This window comes from Terrapene carolina, unplaced genomic scaffold (genome assembly GCF_002925995.2).
Source record: "Terrapene carolina triunguis isolate 2854851 unplaced genomic scaffold, T_m_triunguis-2.0 Scaffold96, whole genome shotgun sequence".
NCBI classification, from domain to species: Eukaryota; Metazoa; Chordata; order Testudines; family Emydidae; genus Terrapene; species Terrapene triunguis.
In genome coordinates, this window is record NW_020664447.1 from 65,921,249 (window position 1) to 65,938,092 (window position 16,844).

Genomic DNA, 16,844 nt, shown 5'->3' on the forward strand with positions numbered 1-16,844 from the left:
ACCCAAATATTCAAACCTAATAATGATACATCAGTTGAATGTATGTAAAGTATTTTGCGAGCCTAAGAAGCAAGACACTATTAACAGTACAAAGTAACAATATTTATTTTCTGACATTAAAATGAATTACCTAAAAACAAAAATCGCATGCAAGCCCTTCTTTCCTTCTCCAACCAAAAAAAATCACATCCCTACAATTTTCTGAATCATGGCCCTGAAATTGCTTTTTGTCTTTTCCTGTGTTTGCCACAACCCTAATTACTTTATTGACTACGGTGATGCCACTAGTGAATGCCTTTTAATTTCTTTTAATTACAGGAAAAGCCTTTTACTTAACAATGGAAAATAATTAATCTCCTTAAGGGAAAGGATTAAAAGGTTGGTTGCTTGTGTGTTGTTTGAAACAACAACAAAAAAAAAATTAAAAATAAATAATAATCACTCCCTTTCCCCTCAAACATTGTCTTGGAATGTTCAAAGATAAAGCTAGAATAGAGGGGAATGTTATCTTTCCCTTAGGCCCTCAAGATGCTTTTCTTTGTGTTTGGAAATCATTACATGCCAACTCTCTCTGGTAAAAACTCCACATTTTGGGTGGCGATTCAAACTAGAGGGGTGGATCCAACATGCTGCTGGACTACTGCTGAAATCAATGGGTGTCAAGACTGGTCAACCTCTCATCAGGCCAAGAAATCAGTTGCCCTCCTATCCCACAATCAGCCTTCCTTCAAAAACACTTTTGAAGACCCAAAGATTTAGTGAATAAGTTAAGCTCTAAGGGCCAATTCAAAGTCCAGTGAAGTTAACTGAAAGGTTGCCACTGACTTGAATAGTCTTTGGTTCAGGGCCTGAGGAAAACAACCTTCTCTGGATTTGTGGGGGGATAATATTCTTTGCCTTCTTGGGCACCTACAGGATATGATCCACTCAATGAAGATAGATTGAAGCTGCAAAACACAAGATCTGAATAGAAGATCATTTCTGAAGATTGGCAAAGCTGTTCCGGATAAAATAACAACTAACCTGAAACTTTAACTCTTTCCAGGACTGAACCAAGATGGACATATTTGAAAGGTTTGGTTTATTTTGTTTTCACCATTATTCTTCATGTATGTGGCTGCCTCTGTACTTTCAGTTTCCATTGGGATCAGAATGGGAGAGTTAAAATATCCCAAGGTAGGCGGTTGTCGGGCTCTCTCCACTCCAGCTGGCAGCAATAAGTGCTAGACAACTCACAAGCAAACCTCTCAAGTTCAAAAGCTCAACTCTGCCACTTCTCCTCTGTTCTGCATAAGGCAGGCTGGCCCCAAATTTGCAGACACAAAAGATCGGGATAAGGTTGGTATAAAAACAATGGGCTGGATGCACATGAGAAGTTAGGTATTGTGACGCAAAGCCTGAGTTAGGTGCGTAGGCTCCCTATAGAAAGAATGGGGAGAAATAAGCACCTTAGGGCTTGTCTACACTGGCAATTTACAGTGCTGCAACTTTCTCACTCAGGGGCGTGAAAAAACACCCCCCTGAGCGCAGCAAGTTTCAGTGCTGTAAAGTGCCAGTGTAGATAGTGCACCAGCCCTGGGAGACATGCTCCCAACGCTGAAAGCTACATCCCTTGTGGAGGTGGGTTTTTTAAAAGCGCTGGGAGAGCTCTCTCCCAGCACTCTGTTACACAAGACACATTAAAGCGTTGCCAGTGTAGACTAGCCCTTAGACTGCTATTCACCAAAGCCATCATGCTATGCAAGGATCAGCCTAAACTAGCCAGGCGGAGATGTTGACAAGAGGGTGTGTCCTAAACCCTGGCATTCTCATGGCAATAGACACCTAAGTCTGGGCTACAAAGAGGCACCTATCTCTGCCTGTGATTGTAAGCTGAGAACCCTATCCTGGAGTTAGGTACCTGAGCTGGTGCGACAAGAAGCCAAGCAGGAGGCAGCACTGCTGCCCACCTTATAACTTTTAGCCCAGCGGTTAGAGCAGGGGTGGCCAACCTGAGCCAGAGAAGGAGCCAGAATTTACCAATGTACATTGCCAAAGAGCCACAGTAATACATCAGCAGCGCCCCATCAGCTCCCCCCACCCCTGCTCCCTGCCAATCAGCGCCTCTCCCTCCCCGCACCTCCTGATCAGCTGTTTTGTGGCGTACAGGAGACTCTGGGAGGGAGGGGGCAAGGAGCAAGGGCACTGCAGGCTCAGGAGAGGGAGCGGGAAGGGGTGGAGTGGGGGCAGGGCCTGTGGCAGAGCCCGGGGTTGAGCAGTGAGCACCCCCGGCACATTGGAAAGTTGGCGCCTGTAGCTCCAGCCTCGGAGTCGGTGCCTATACAAGGAGCCGCATATTAACTTCTGAAGAACCACAGGTTGGCCACCCCTGGGTTAGAGCACTTGCCTGCAATGTGAAGACCTCTCCCCCCGAGAGGAGGAGAAAGAATTTGAACATGGGGTCTCCCATCGCTCAGGAGAGTGCTCTCACCACTGCTCTATGGTGTAGGCGGATGTGGAGCTCCCACAATTTCTCCTATTGAAGCTGTTCCACTGTGACTAAACAATGAAAGCATGATTGGAGCAGAGGGACTGGATTAATGTTCTCCCACCTCCTAGGTCGGTGCCCTAACCACTGGCCTATAGAGTCATTCTCACACTCTCTCCCTCTCTCTGGCTCAATAACTGTCTAAGGAGTTATCCACACTGGAGCAGTTTTGTACATCACTAGACCAGACACAAACTTCAGGGATAAATTCTGAATCCTCTGACTGAATTCTGAAGGGTTATTTTTGTAAATGTCTTCCTTCAAAACGATATGACAGGGCAAAAATGACACTATTACCAGGCAACTTCGGGGGTACTTGCCATTCCTAAGTGTTATAACAGCCTTTATATATATAACGAAAGACTATTCGTTTCAATGTTTGGGCACAGTTCTTTTCAGCATTTATGGTAATAACATGAACCATTACAATCGCAATCCATCTGTTAATGTGGATGTATAATAAAGTAGAACTCTTCAAGTGAGCAGAATGTTATGTCCACCTTTTTGTGAAGTGCGACACCATGATTCATACTCTGTCGTCGAGCAAAGAAGGGGACGAACAACATTTCTGAGCTGTAGGAAGCAGGCTGCTTGGAAGCTAGTGGCAAAACAGATATTTTGATTAGCTTACTTACCTCTGAGCCTGCAGCATTTGATATTATTCTTGAAGAGTTACTCCCTCACCCAGGACCACTGAGGCTGACAGAGTATTCCCATTTATATCTATCCATCTTTTCATTCATCCAGTTGTTTAGCATCAAGGATCACAAAATGCTTTACAAACATTAAAGACCTGAGATTTGCAACATTCCTGTGAGGTGGCTAAGTATTGTTGACTACATTTAATGGGCAAGGACATGAGGCAAAGAGAGACCCAGAGCTCCATTTTCGCCCCCAAGCCTCCACTTGCATATGCATTTTGCAACCTCATTGCACTGTTCATGAACTTGAGAAAATTCTATACCCATGCCAACACAACTTCAAATTGGGACAAATGGATCTTGTGAGAGCCAGTTCTATCCCTTGCACAGATTTTAAAGTGTGCATACAAGCATTTGCACCCATAAAATATCTGTATGTACATGCACGCAATTTTCTGGACACAACTGGAGGCTGAACTGAGGCCCAAAAGCACCTGTCACATGTGAGTGAGAAGAAACATGGACATCTCTTTTGGAGGAGAATACAGGCTCGGTGGGAGGAGACAGAAGGATTTAGGGGAGGGATAGCTCAGTGGTTAGAGCATTAGCCTGCTAAACTCACAGTTGTGAATTCAATCCTTGAGGGGACGATTTGGGGATTGGTCCTGCTTTGAGCAGGGGGTTGGACTAGATGACCTCCTAAGGTCCCTTCCAACCCTGGTATTCTATGAGAAGAGCTATTTGACACTTTCCTGTTGGCAAGTGACCACTGCAGTCCTAGCATTATTCTCATTCCCCTTAGAAATGCATCACCTTTGGTGGTCACTTACTTGTGTCTAAAGCCATCACTGAAGTGCATAATATTTTGCAGGACTGGGTCAACTGTTTGCGCCTACTGGGTTCTTGATATGTCTCTTGGAGACTGAAAAGATTCCCATTTTTCCATGATCTACTCTTCCCTCACACCTTTTCAGAGGCCCAGTGTTATGGCAACCTCCCTTCTGGCTGAAGAGAGAGGGATGGGATTTCTTTTGGAGTGAATCAACACTGCTACTTCTAAATGCACCAACAGGGGGCACTGCTGCATGACATAAGGTATTTTTGTCTCCTTCCACCAAGGAGTGAGTGGGCTGCTCCCATAGCATTTGTCATCCCAGGAAGGGTGGCCCAGTAGAGGAATCGAACCCAGTTCTGTCATGGGGTAGCACAGAACACTAATTAAAGGCCCATCTGGTTGCTGGCGAATAACTGTTTCCCCTTTTATTTTCAAATTGGAAAAGATAATCTTATTTAATACTATCGCAAGAGTGACATGGAGAGCCAAGTAGAAAACAGTTTGATTGGATTGTTTCTGATCCTCCAAATGGAAGGATTTGAAAAGTTCAAAACCGTACCAAAACGGATATTTTCTACGTTTGTAGCTGTTAATTACTTCAGACTGAGGGAGATGCATCATAGAAAACAGCCCTTCCTGTGGGCATTTACTGGAAACTGTACACTGAAATGTATCTGAGAAACTAGGACCACATCCAAAAGAAAATCTCTGTTGACAGAATCCCAGCAAAAATAATCTCTTGGAAATCAAAGATAATTAGCTATTAAAGCTTACATAGCTACAAGCCATTGGGGGGCAGAAGAACATGTTCCTTTATCAAGCTCTTATTACCAAAATCTAATTCATCCAGATTACTGTAGAGGATTCCAATGCTTTATTGTTCCCTTATCATAATCAGAGATGTGATAAATGCAGTTGTAATCCTGGATAATTCTGCAATAACAATGTTTGTAGCTATGCCTTGTAGATAAGGGTAATCGGATACCAAGCTTCAGGGCATAAACTAATTGCCTGCGGAGGTCAGAATGATTTTTAACTTCCATGTTATGCACTGCACAGTTGTGTAGGTACATTATGTACATGGGAGTGAGGTGAAGTTCTAGAACTGAGATTAGTTATTGGCTACTGCTGGAAGCAGAATATCAGACCTAAAAACTAATGGACTAATCCAGTAGGAAAAATCATATGGAAAATAATATGATCCAGACAGGCAACAGTATATTAATTCTTGGAATCTGAACTACAGACAACAATATGGTCTGCCTGGAGACTGTGTATCTCATGAACTCTGGTAATAAATGGTTCTCTAACCAAGATGAAGGACAGAAGCTTCTCTTAAATTGTACACTAGTGATATGGTAGAAATACAGGTGTAGTCAGTGGAGATGCTATATCTTCTTCATTATCCAAGTAGCCATAAGGAGGAATTTTTCAGATTAGTTACATTACAAGTTGTAAGTTACACATGCGTGCCAACATACACATGCTCGTTGGGGATTACTGTGCAGGATTTCTTTCCCAGATGGCTTATCTGAATATTTTTGCATCATTCCCACATATTGATGTATTTGGATCTCTGAAATATTACTATATGTCAAGAGCTAAAGAGGAACAACAGGAAGTAGCACATTATCTCCCAGGGATGTAGCTGGATCCTGAAAACCAATGACAATCATTGACAGTTAAATGCACGGTTTTTTCAGTCACTGATTAATCTACTTTGTAATCATTCCAGCTACCAGAATCTTCAGTTTTCTGTTAGTAATTGGCTATGAATCTCGACAGAGTTTTTGCAATTGCGGGCAGTGGACACACATGCTTGTTTGCTTAAATACATGCACTGTCTGCTCCTAGTTTGACTCATTTAGAGGAGTGAGTGGACATGGTTAAGGAAAGCAGTGAGTTTGCTACCTGCACTGTTAATATAAATCTCTATTATGCCCAAATGTCATGACTCAGGCTTACCTCTCTAATGAGCTGGAATTAAGAACTGAGGTTTTGATTCAGCTCTAGGGCATATGGGCTTCTGTCAGTGTATCAGCTACAGGCCTCCAGCAACAAAAGTCCCCCGGAAGAGAGGCTGCAGCAGTTCAAGGTACCTCCGAACACCACTACACCAAGAGTTCTGTCCAGTGCAAGCCAAAAAGCATGCAGTGTTGGCCAGGGAGAGGGAGTACACAGGGCACCACAGGGGATGCACTACAGTTTAGTGCAATGATGCTCTCTTTTGGGTTCCTGGACTGCACTCGCTGCTAGAATCCCAGGGGACCTTCCCTGTTGGTGAATCTCTTGTTCCACTGGTGCAGGGTGGGTGCAATTTACACCTCCAAGTACCAGCAGAAGTTTCTCAAGTCATAACCTAAACAATCCAGACATCAGGGAAGTTCAGATAACAACACAACTGAGCCTGCTTCTAATTCATATGAACAGTGCTCCAGCAGTCTGGTTGTATTACTTCATTTACAGGAACACATTTACCAGTATACTTACATTTAGTATACATATAATGAACTGGCTATGTGTATGAACTATTGTCCTCCATGAAGCTTCTCCTTTACCTCTAGAGGTCAGATTCTCAAAGGCATTTAGGTTCCTCATTTCCATTTGAGGAACTGGGCCTTTGCGCTTTGGGTTCAGAAGACTATGCGTGCTATCCCTAGTGTTGCTGTGAAGTTTCCATTGGCTACACAGTGTGTAGATTAGTGAAAAGTGTGAAGCTTCGATGTGACAATCAATTTGTTAAAATATATATAAAGTATATATTGCACACACAGTACAGAGCTAAACAAACAAATTAACTAGCTACACTGAATGTTTGTCAGACTGGTGATGGGTTCCAGTCTCTCAGCTTTGGCATCATTTACTCAGAGCCCACCATGATCAGTAGATACAGTAGATCATCACTATTGTAGCCTGTACAAACTGGATTGGTGGGCTCAGTTCATCTCCCAGTGGAGAAGTGTCCACTCCTTGGGCAATATTATCGCAACCAGCCCTAGTGTTAGTTGTCTTAGCAGAGAAATCAATGACCAACTGGGTTGTGGAGAGTGAACCAACCTCTCATGCCTTGGAGCAGCCCTCCGAGTTCTGGTGCAAGGTCCACTTTTGGGGTGGGGAATGATATAAAGAAGTTGGCACTGATACTGTGGATTAAAGGAATCCAATCTCTAGGGTTCTCAGACTGTTACTTTACATCACTGCCAAATCGATATTAAAAAACGGAGGAGTAAAATAAACCAATAAAAAGAAAGTTTGTGACAAGGTGATGTTCTGGTTTTGAATGGAATCCAAACATTATTGTGCCAAATATGTGTTTATACCAATTAAGTTTATGACAGGCACATTCAAGCAGATTTAAATGCGGCTCTGAATGGTGTACTTTCCAGGGTGCACTAGGTGTTTGATCATTTTAGATAATACAACAGCAGAAAGGAAAATTAAATTGACAGAGCACAGAGAGGAAAGATGAAAGCTACATTTGGTACATAGCAATAAACTATTGTTACTAATTAGATCATTTCTATTTGGTACTGATTTCCTTCTCTCCCTTATTTTATTTACTTATTTTTTGTATTGTGATTGACTTCTACTGCATCAAAGGAACTATGCAGGCTTTCCCTGAACAGGGGCAGTCTTAGCTATACAGATATCTAGCCCTCTATATTGCATTAATCAGTGCGTTATCTGAGACTAGATGGGTGGCCACATCTAAGGGGACACTGCACTGGGGTCTCTGGTATCTCTCACCAATAGATAATTCCAAAAGCTAAGCAGGTATGTTTGTGTCCATCCTTACTCAGGAAAGCACTGAGGCACATACTTCCCTTTGAAGGCAGCTTAAGTCCCATTGGCTTCAAGTGACTTAATGTTAAGCATATCTTTAAGTGCCTTGCAGAATCAAAGGCAAAATGATAGAGAGGTGAAAGGTTCTTTAGTCCCATTACCAGTCCCCCTCAGCCATCCAGTTCCTGGTTTATTGCTGTATTATTATTCAGGCCAGAAAAGAAAATGAAAACAGTCAAATTTTAAGTAGAATTTTGAAGTTTCTTAGGACAGCTCATTCCAAGCAAGACATGGTCTCACGTGCTTGGAAAATTAAACCTCTACATTTGCATTTTCCAAAAGGCTGTTTGGTGCAGAAATCTGAAGCAAAACAGGACCTTGCCTGTTGATACTTACTGAGAACATTAATTGTCTCCAATCATTGTTAGAGCATCTGTTTCACATTTGGCAAGTGCACTTCTCTCTCATTCCTTCCCTTCCTCACCCTCCACCCCACCATCATATTCCTCTGGAACAGATAATGAATAAATTACAGGGAGATGACAAACGTATTGATAATCAAGATGAAACACAAATGAACTGCAAGTGGCTGTGTTTCTACATGGAGCTGTAAATTGCTTTCTTTTCTCATGCAGTAGAATAGCTGACTTGGAACCTAAAAGTACTACCACATGGGGAAATTAACAGCAGAGCTCCAACAGGAAAGATTTTTCAGCAGTGAAATGTTCAGGCACCCTCTCTCCTAACTTGTCAGGGTAGGATCATCATTTTCCATCCCAGGACATTACCGGGAAGGGTCGAAAATAATGTGAAAACAGAGGTGTGTCTAGGAATTTAAATTTCACCGCTTTTGAAGGGGCACAAATGAAAGGTTTGCGTGACACCCCTCACCCCAGATTTCTCAGGAGGCCTGTGGCGGAGACACCCAGCAGCGAGGAGACAGTGGCTTCACTAGCACCTGTGTGTCCCTGCAGCCTGGGGAGGGAGAAAGCAGCAGGGCAGCTAGCTGCCGGCTGAGTTCCTCCTCCCCCCATCACTACAGTTGCTGCTTCTCCTTCCCTGCTGCGGCCTACTTTGCAGACCGCCCGCTGAGGTGAGGGGGTGGTGGCAGAGAGAAGGAGGAGGAGCTCAGTCAGCAGCCAGACACCCTTGTTGCTTCCTCCCTCCCTGGGATGGAGGGACACAGGAAGATTCTTGGGGGGTGGGGGAGGCATGTCCCTGCTTGCTCTCTCTTGTGCATGCCCCTGTGTGGGATTAGGGAGGGGAATGAAAGGGCTGAAGGGTTTTATTTCTCTATATTTAAGATCCTATGTAAATTTCATGCTTCTGAAATTGAGGGACTGGTCTGAGGCTAGCATGTTGAATGATTTCAGCAGATGCCTTGAGAGCTTCTTTCCCTCTCAAATCGATTTACCTCTGTAGGAAGTCCTCTCCTCCCAAACTCCATGCTTTTGTAGCTCCAATCACTGAAACAGTTTTTTCCAGTGCAGCTTGATTCTTACTGGAAGCACCCCTTTGCTTTTCCAGTCATGAACAAAGCTATGCCAATGGACCTCAGTCCCGTATTGCAGCATCCTGCTGTTCTATTCCTGTGAACTCTCCCCCGCAACAGCTCCCTGTCAATGCACCTCACTACTGACTTGCAGCACCCCATGCTATTCTCTTCCTGGGAACCCACACACACAGATAGGTCAATACACTTCAACACTTCAATCTTAATCTGCAGCACTCCCAGCTAGTCCAGTCCGAGGTTCTCCCCACAGCTCTGTGAACCCACGTCTCTCCTTATTGGCAGCTCCTTCACTATCTAGTCCTCTCCAGCATGGCAGAGATTGCTAATAATTGTTCTGAATTATTTATTTATGAAAGATGCAAGACTTATCCGTTTCCTCAAGCCTACCTTGAGGCGGTGTGGAGTGAATCTGAGGGTATGGAAGAGGAAGGAGTTAGGTTACCACCTGCATGGTGACCCCATCACACTTCCAGTCCTGGATTTTCTCCCAGAAATGTGTGTTCTGCACTGTTTAGCCCTCTCCTAGACAGTCCAGATATTGGATATCCATTGCCCCTGTCAGTGTACAACAGTTTTTACTTTAAATGGAGTTACCTACAAAGTTCAGATTACAGACAAGAGTGGATAAATTTTAATTAAAGAATAGAGTAAGTTCATTTAACCACAAAAAGATAGACTTGTGCTCACTTAAAATCTAAGGCATTAAAGTAGGAAATGGTTACAAGAGAAATAAAGATAAAATGCTTTCTAGTACTAAAACTTAACAAACTAGACTTGGTTCAAGGTGAAGGCCCTTACCATATGTTCCCAATAACATTGCTGACCAAATTCTTAGGCCAGGATCTGCACCCAAAGTCCAAAGTTTGTTTCTTTTGTCTTCTTAGGTGAAAAAGAGTGAGATGAACACGGAGAGATAGTGTAGTGTATTTTTGCCTCTCACTTTTATAGTTCAGTTACCCTTTGAAAATACATTTCTCTGAGTTCTCTAAGTTAATTCCCGCTGTGAGAATGGAGACAAGGAGTCTGGTGGTAAAAGAAGTTTCATGCTGTTGTTTGCTAAAATGCAGATCTGTTTGTTCCTGCCCCACTTCTTTGCCAAAGAATGGCCACTTGGCAGGTGATTGCCCACCAGCTTTGATGACATCTGGCTAGAGGCATCAGCTTGTGCTTTGTCTTTGAGAAACTGGTTTACACAGACTTGTCTGGTAAACATATTTCAGTCATAATTTCATTTTATGTTTATAACTTTACAGATAATGTTGCTGCACAGATTTCATCATGATATTATTAACCAGCGAGTTATTTGTTTTCAGATGATACCTCACAAGGCATATTTTATACAAAGATTATTATAAGGATGTGCAGGGTGTCAATATAGGGATGCATTTGGTCACACATGATAAGTGGCAGAGGAAGTCTGTTTCTTAATTCTCTTAAGGCCCAATATAGTTCCCACTGAAGTTACTGGAAAGACACTCAATGACTTCAGAGGGCAATGGGTAAAGCCCTTAATATCCCATTTCATTCAGACCATTGATTAGTATATTTCTGAATAGGTATTTTACAGGAACTTCCTTATTTCTAATTATATATGCTTATTTCCTGTATTTGTCTTGTTAAGATAGGGGAAATGGGAAGCAGTTAGAGGAAGAGAGATTCCATAGAAACAAGGCACCAACTTTTGATGCCATTGTCCAGGATAATAAAAAATACCAAGGAGGAATAAATAAATAAATAAATATAAAGTAGTCATTATTAGAAAGTCAACATTTGCCACCAGGTACCATCAGTTATAACTATTTTCTGTTCTAGGTATTGGAGGACACTGAGCTGATCTCTGTAATAATAATAATGATAATTATATGGTTTGGGAAACCGACTCACAGAAAGGTGAAGTGACTTGCCCAAAGTCACACAGCAAGAGTTCTGTGCACTAATCAATACATTCCGTAACGTATAGGGCGAATATATCAGAATTGTCTCTATGGTGGGCTGGATTTTCAGCCCTCAGTCTCTACTTGCGAGCATTCATATGTGATCTTGATTTTCATGGGTGCAAACACTTGTGCAAGCTAGCATTTGTGCCAATGGATTTTTGTGGCTGGACATTCTAATGTAACCCAGTGTGTGTACAAATGTTAGCCAGTGTTTGTACTTGTCTGGTTCAGAGGCAGGTGTGTGAGCATTCAATTTCATGTGCAAATGGAGGTCAGGCAGAGGAACAGCTGAGAATGTACCCAAGAAGGTTTATCAAAGCTTGTTAATGAGCTATTCAGGAATCTCTTCTAAGACAGTGATTCTCCTTAAACAATTACTGTATGTTTGTTTTCACTAGTCTGGGGATCAATCTCTAGATCTGTATCCAGGTAGCACAAACAGAAAACATATAGCTTCATTATAAACCATTTTCTTTCCCGGGCAGTCCTGGCAGCTGCATGGTGTGATGCTGTAGTTAGACTCTGAGGCACCCTGATCTGCATATGTCCTGGATCATTGGTCTGTGACAGGAGAACACTTTTCTCCACTAGCTTGTCCTAATCCTCAAATGGTTAGCTTATCGCTGGTGCTTAACACTGTAAATGATCCGTTTGTCATGTACGGCTATTAATCTTCACCGTTTAACCAGAAAAAAACTAGACAGAAAAGTTCTCAGGAAGACCATTGAAATCTTGTTGTACCAGCTTCCAACAGTTCTCCATGGCTTCTTGATAGGAAGAGATAAGAGGTCTGACTCAAGAGAACTGGATGGTTCATTGTATGATTAATAGGATGTGGAACCTTTCACCTCTCAGTCAGCACTTCAAATCTTTCATGATCCCCTGATCGCTAATCAATATGAAATAAGTTATTAGGGGTTGAACACTTATGATGTGCTCAGAGCTGTACAAGACGCAAAAATAAAGACAGTCCTGGCCTTGAGGAGTTTGCAATCTCACCAAGATAGGCGCAGAATAAACTGGTTACACTGATAAGAGGGAACAACTAGAGTTCTCCTTTATTTCATGTTGCTATTTTTTATTATTATTATTGTGGACTCACTCTTTGTGGGCATCACAGTAGAAATGAGCTTTTAGGAGGGATTTGAATGAAGAGAGGGCAGTGGCTTGACCAATAGGTTTGCGAAAGGCAATGGGAATTGGTGGTCTTTGTTCACTTTCCTAGGGGACATGATTGGAATAACAGGAAAAAACAACATTTTCATCAGGTACCAACTGGCCCCCTTGTTGGAAGTCTTAGTAGAGAGGCCCAGAATTAAATGGGATTTAGCGAGACAACACCTCTTCACTCGAGAAGTTGTTCCTTCAGGCAGTGAGGGTTAAAGGAAGTGTGGGAGAAGTTTGTATCAATGCTATGTCTATTCTGGGGATAGGTGGAAAATTTCCTTCTCCAGGATTGCCAACATACCGGCATAATAGTCCCTTGGAATGAAAACAAAATACCTCTTCTGTTAAGAAGTGACACTATCATACCTTTGTGATGGGTAAATTTCAAGCTCATCTCATGTTGTTTGTCTCAGTTTGAAATGTATTATATATTAATTACATTCAATATATGTACTGGGTTTTGTGGGGCCAGCGAAGCATGAAATCCTGGGACAAAGATCTTTAAACAGAGCAGTGATGAAAGTTAATTAGATCTAATATCCAATGAGGGGGAATAGTTTTCTGTTGCAGAATGTTAACCGATAAATACCTCCTGTCATCATTATGTTTCTGCTTAGAATAGAAAACATTTGAAAGAATGAGCTTTAGATGAGACTCTGTCATTATGGGAAATATAATAATACTTAGCATTTATGCAGTGCTTCTCAGTGCATTACAAACATGAATTAATCCTCACTGCATTACTTTATTTGTATTAATAGTGTAAGGAAGAAAAAATGTTTTTAAAAAATCTATTACCTGTGTTACTTATAACCCCTTAGATTAAATACTGAATGTTTTCCTTCTCCAATTTTGGGACTTGTTCACTTTTTTTCAGCTCTATCCAGTGGGACAGAAAACCAAGACTTGTCCCTTCATCATCTTTGTTATCTGGTCAGTTTCACCTTCAATTCACCAGTGCAAGCCAACCAGAGAAATCAGAAAAGAAGAGGAAATATCCTTTATGTGTTGCTCCAGTGCAAACAATCAGTTTCTTTTCCCAGTCTCCATCTGGTGAATACCGTGCTTGCTTCTGGATGAAGTTTTTGTAATCTGACGGTTGTAAGGTGTTTTGGTACTAAGGCTCAAAGGACAGTTTTTCACACAATTGATAGTTAATTTGTGGAATGCTCTGCTACAGGAGGTAATTGAATCACGTACTGAAGCTAGATTCCAAGAAGAACTGGATAATTAAGCTTCTGATCCAACAAAGCACTTCAGTACATGCTTAATTTTAACCTCATGTTTAGTCTCTATTGACTTCAATGACACTACTCAAGCATGTGCTTCAGTGTTTTCTTGGATTGGGACCTTATTAGTCATTAATAACATGTTTGATGATATAGCTCAGATATTGCTAATCGAATCCCATCCTTCAACCTGATCACCTACGAAGTCAGGAAGGACTTTGTTTGTTTCAAAAGTGTGAATTGGGAGTGCTTTGTTCCAGGTAGGCTTTGAGCGGTTGATTGGAGGGAAGGCTTTGAGCCGGGGCAACTGCTTCAAGCCAGCAGCCTTATAAAAAAGCAGTCAGTTGTGAACTGAGTGAGCTGCAAACAGAGGAGAAGCAAACAGAGGGAGTTTGCCTGGGAATTCATATGGGGGGCGTTCCCACAGAGTTTTTGCCTTTCAGGCTTCTGTGAGCAGTAAATACAACATCTGAAGAGGCTCTTAGAAGGAAGACAATATGGATAGCTAGTGATCAGCTGCTGTGACCTGTTTGTCTTTCTCCCAGAGGATAGAAGCATCTTCATCTGTATGAAGTGCAACATGGTCTCCATATTGGAAAAGAAGGTTAAAGGACTAGAGACCCAAGTATCAAACCTGCATTGCATCAGAGAAAATGAAGTCAGCGTTTGGTACTGCAGACACAGCATGCTGAACAGAGGTGAAAGTAAGCCAGTACGCCCTGGTACGGCGTACCGGCAAGAGCCGGTGCACCGTACCGGGGCTGCCCGGCTTCCCCAGGTGGCAATTTAAAGGGCCTCGGGCTCCCAGCAGCGGCTGGAGTCCCAGGCCCTTTAAATTGCCGCCAGAGCCCTGCTGCTGGAGCACTGGGATAGCGGCACCGGGGCTCCTGGGGTTATTTAAAGGGCCGGGCCTCCTGCTGTCTCTACTGCCCTGGGCCCTTTAAATAGCCGCCGGAGCCCCGCCGCCACTACCCCAGGGCTCCAGGAGCTATTTAAAGGGCCGGGGCGGTAGAAGCAGGGGGTCCTGGGCCCTTTAAATAGCCCCCAGAGCCCTGGAATAGCGGCGGGGCTCCGGGGGCTATTTAAAGGGCCCAGGGCTACCGCTGCCTCTATGTCCCCAGCCCTTTAAACCGCTGCCGGAGCTCCACCACCGCTGCTACCCCAGGGCTCTGGCAGCAGGGCTTCGGCAGCTATTTAAAGGGCCCGGGGCGGTAGAGGCAGGGGAGCCCCGGGCCCTCTAAATAGCCCCCGAAGCCCTGCTGCCGGTAGCAGTGGCTGAGCCCTGGGCCCTTTAAACTGCTGCCGGAGCCCCCAGCCCCTGCTGCTACCCCGGCGGGGGAGGGCACTTACTGGTACAGGTTGGGCCGGGGCTGGCTCTGACCCCCCATCCCTGCCCCTTCCGCCTGAGGCCCAGCCCCTTCCGGGGGCCAAAGCCGGTCCCAACCCAGCCCTGTACCGGTAAGTCCCTATTTCTACTTTCACCCCTGATGCTGAATAAGCAGAGAGGGCAGTGCAGAACAGGGAAGAAAATTGGCAGCATGTGATCTCCAGAAGAAGAAAGAGGACAACCCATGTACCCGCAATGCAGATAGAGGTAAGAAACTGTTTTCAGGCTCTCTGCACAGGTACTATGGTGGAGAATGGTTTGGAAGAGGCATTTGGGGGAAGGGATCAGAAGGAGACCCCATTGACCAGAAGACATAGGATGCATTGTCCTAGGGATGGGGGTTCCACAACCACCACTCTCAAGAGGAGGATATGGGTGGTGGTTGTTGAGGACTCCCTCCTAATGGGGATGGAGTTATCCATCTGCCGTCCAGACCGGGAAACTCGGGAAGTGTGCTGCTTGCCAGGAGCTAGAATTCAGGATGTGACAGAGTGTCTGCTGAGACTGATCAAACCCTTCGACCGCCAACCCTTCCAACTTCTCCACGTGGGCACCAATGATACTGCCAAGAATGACCTTGAGCGGGTCACTGTAGACTATGTGGCTCTGGGAAGAAGGATAAAGGAGTTTGAGGTGCAAGTCGTGTTCTCATCCATCCTCCCTGTTGAAGGAAAAGGCCCAGATGTGGACCATCGAATTGTAGAAGTAAATGCATGGTTATGCAGGTGGTGTCAGAGAGAGGGCTTTGGATTCTTCGACCATGGGATGTTGTTCCAGGAATAAGGATTGCTAGGAAGAGATGGGATCCACCTAATGAAGAGAGGGAAGAGCAACTTCAGAGGCAGGCTTGCTAACCTAGTGAGGAGGGCTTTAAACTAGATTCATGGATGGAAGGGAAACAGGGGATGGAGACCTAAGCCCTGAGGTAAGTGGGGGAAGTGGGATACCGGGAGGAAACACAAGGAGGAAGGTGCAACAGGGGAGGCCTCCTGATTCATACTGAGAAAGTAGGGCAATCAGCTAGTTAACTTAGGTGCCTGTACATGAATGCAAGAAGCCTGGGAAACAAGCAGGAAGAATTGGAAGTCCTGGCACCGTCAAGGAACTAGGATGCGATTGGAATAATAGAAACTTGGTGGGGTAACTCACATGACTGGATGGGTGGGTATGAACTGTTCAGGAAGGACAGGAAGCGGAGAAAAGGTGGAGGAGTTCCGAGCTCCAGTATGAAACTGGAGTAAAGCCTGTTGAGAGTCTTTGGGTGAAGTTTAGAGGTGAGAGCAACAAGGGTGGTGTTGTGGTGGGTGTCTGCTATTGACCACCAGACCAGGAGGATGAGGTAGACCAGGCTTTCTTTGGACAACTAACAGAAGTTTTCAGATCACAGGCCCTGGTTCTCATGAGGGGCTTCAATCACCCTGAAATCTGCTGGGAGAGCAATACAGCAGTGCACAAACAATCCAGGAAGTTTTTGGAGAGTGTTGGGGACAAGTTCCTGTTGCAAGTGCTGGAGGAATCAACTAGGGGCTGTGCTCCTCTTGACCTGCTGCTCACAAACAGGGAAGAATTGGTAGGGGAAGTAGAAATGGGTGGCAACCTGGGCAGCAGTGACCATGAGATGGTGGAGTTTAGGATCCTGACAAAAGGAAGAAAGGAGAGCAGCAGAATACAGACCCTGGACTTCAGAAAAGCAGACTTTGACTCCCTCAGGGAACTGATGGGCAGGATCCCCTGGGAGGCTAATATGAGGGGGGAAAGGAGTCCAGGAGAGCTGGTTGTACTTTAAAGAAGCCTGATTGAGGGTGCAGGAACAAACCATCCTAAT